This window comes from Petaurus breviceps, unplaced genomic scaffold (genome assembly GCF_028583685.1).
Source record: "Petaurus breviceps papuanus isolate PSGF00001 unplaced genomic scaffold, PetGlider_PUasm1.0 90903, whole genome shotgun sequence".
NCBI classification, from domain to species: domain Eukaryota; kingdom Metazoa; phylum Chordata; class Mammalia; order Diprotodontia; family Petauridae; genus Petaurus; species Petaurus breviceps.
In genome coordinates, this window is record NW_027187376.1 from 1158273 (window position 1) to 1161127 (window position 2855).

Below are 2855 nucleotides of genomic sequence, written 5' to 3' on the forward strand. Positions count from 1 at the left end.
CTCACACACACTCATACACACACCCTCACACATACACACACACTCACCCCCCACATACACACGTATACGCACACACACACACAAACACGCACTCTCTGTACAGGGATGTTGGACACTGTCACCTGCACAAATTGATTTGAACCAGTCAAGTGGGGCTGATGGTGGGAGTGGAGAACAGACGGGACATGATGATGTCATGCCCAGGACACTGCCCTTTCTCTGGTGTCTCTCTCTTCCTTAAGCTTTGTATAAACACAGCTGTTTGTGAGGAATGCTGGCTTAGGAAAACATAAACCGTCTGCCTTAATGACCTTTCCTCTGTGCAACACACCCCCATCCCTACTGGACGTGGGAGATCGGAATGTATTCAGCCTAGCAGAACAGGCTCATTGTCAGGATGTCGTTAGCCTCAGACCTTGCCCTATTCATGCTGGGACAAGGGGCTTGGAGGACTCCAGAGACCATGTAAAGCCTGGTGGTCACAGAAGGAAGTCACTTAGCACTCCTTTGTGGGCAACATCTGAAACAGATTTTCCTGGACACTACTGAGGTCTCTCAGCAGTTTGGGTTGGTGGTGACTGGACGTTCTCTGAGAACAGAGACTGTCTGGTGCATGGCACATAGTGGACACCTAATACATGTTTATTGCATTAACTTCAGAAAGATCTCCTAGGAGGGTAAATGGAGGCAAGAGCTGGGGAAATGAATTTCCCTAGTTAGTGAGGAGTCTGCTGGAGGTTCAGACAATCACCTGGAGTCCTGCCCGTTCTAGCCTGGACTCTCTTCCCACACAACTTCCTGCCTCTGGAATGAGAACAAGAAAGAAGTCACAGTACCTAAAGTTTGGTCTGATGTGTGAGTGCAGCTGCAGCTTGTCCCCAGCTCTATCACAGTCCAAAGCCCGTTTCTCCTTTGGAAAATGAATGGGAAAGAGAAGAGGGGCAGCAAAATCAAGCAAGGGTCCAGTTTGCTCTTGGGAGCAGGGCTAAGTCTCTGTGGAAATCCATTGGTACTAACTAGGTTTCAACACTCCAGCCCACAACAATTTATTGGTGGTGATTTTCTACTTCCAGATGGTGACCCCTTGACCTTGGAGGTTAAGAGGGTTTTTAATTCATGCTACTGAACTTGGAATCTCAGCTCTCATGTCCTCCAAGTGTTTCCTGTTCTCCCCCCACCCCAGCTCATTGTCCCCCACCTCATTCTGCCCTCTTCTATATATTGGAAGAGAAGGACACTGCCCTCTGTGGATCTCCTGTAGATAGGAGGTTGGGCATGCCAAAGAAGGGAGCACAGAAAGGTTGCCAGTGGGAAATGAATGGGGTTTGTTCAATCCTGTGGGAAGGAGTAATGAACCACCACATCATGGTCTCTACTTACCTTTCTTTTCTTTGGTCATCAATGGATCATAGATTTAGGTCTATCAGAGGCTTTCACTCCTCTTCCTGTTCTGTTTCTGAATATCTGGGATTCTCTTGCATCCTCCAGCAATCTGCTCATCCTGGAAGATCTATTCATCCTTGCTGTCTTCTCATTAGTGAATTCCTCCAGGAACCTTCAGTTTCGAGGAAGTGCCCAGGCCAAAAATATACACTTTTCCTCTATTGTCTCTACCCTTGACTCTCTGAACTGCCTCCCCCTTCCTCCTTTTCAACTCCCATTTATGTTTCGCCTTTACCCTATTAACTTCTTGTAGTCAAGGACCATATATCTTCATCGCTTGTATGTGTATTCCCAGTACTTAGCATAATTCCTGGCACGTAGTAACCAATAAATATTTATTCACTTGATTTGACTTGACTTATAGACGATCTAGTCCAATCCCCTCATTTTAAAGATGAGAAAACTTGAGGCCAGCAAGGGGAGAAATGATGTCACACAGGAAATAAATAGCAGAACTTAGATCCTTTGATTCCAACTAGGTTGGATGGGACTATTCATCAATGTTCTACTTCTGAAAAGGTCTTTTAAAAACCACAGCCTTGGCACTATCTTGATACCTGCCATCTGGCTCCTGGTTAGCCTTCATTGGAGTTTGTAGAGAGGGGAGAGTGGGGATATGTTCAAGAATCTTATTCAAGAAATAGGATCGTGATGCTAGAAGTAATTGATAGTTTAGGGCAGAAAAGGAAGTTTCTTAAGAGGGTGTGATTTGAGTGGCAATAGAAATGCATTTCCCTTATGCACCATTGAGGGATCCACCAGTAGAGATTCATTCTTTTGGGTTTATAGAGCCTTTACCTTCCTTCCTTCTACTGATTTCATCAGGGTAGGTACTCTCTCCACTAGTTTCTATTATTGCCTTTCCACATCTGTGTAGATGTTCCTTACAAGTTACTGTGACCAAAAACACTCAGAGCTGGCCACCCAGTGGTCAACCTTCTGGTGATGAGCCCTTCCAGATTGAGTTAGGATACTTCTGGGTGACAGACACACAATGATGTCATATTAAAAGTGTTTTCAGCTCGGTAGGACATGCCAAAGCCTGGGCTTTGTTCTAGGGCCTCTACTTTCATGCCTTGATGAGTCATAAGAGGACTTTTGTGAATGTTTCCTTCATTCTTGTTTTAAAAAGCAAGTGTTCCTGCGATGTGTCATGAAATCATGTAAAATTCATTTGAAAATCTTATCTTGTATTCATACATTGTGTATATTTTTAAAAGTCATGTTTTTCTGGGAAAGAATATGGTTCCCTCAATGGAAAATAGTTTGTATTTGATAAAAGTTTGTGATTTAGGGCTGCTTCTACCCAAACTAGTCTTTAAATTTTACTATTATATGCAAATTTCAAGTAATACTAAAAGTTACAATATCTATAGGGACAAGGAGATATTGAGAAGGAGCTTTGCTTCTTT

At 43.7% G+C, this 2855-nt stretch overlaps 1 long non-coding RNA gene across 1 annotated transcript in view; it reads right to left on the reverse strand.

Annotated features, from left to right (window-relative positions):
* Window positions 1-1724, reverse strand: part of LOC138151559 (uncharacterized) — a 31802-nt gene extending 30078 nt beyond the window's left edge. Inside the window, exons 1-2 of the long non-coding RNA XR_011165858.1 lie at window positions 1381-1724; window positions 837-910 (exon numbers count right to left, since the gene is read on the reverse strand). This is a non-coding gene — a long non-coding RNA (uncharacterized lncRNA). The remainder of the gene's footprint in view (window positions 1-836; window positions 911-1380) is intronic.
* Window positions 1725-2855: the final 1131 nt, after the last annotated feature.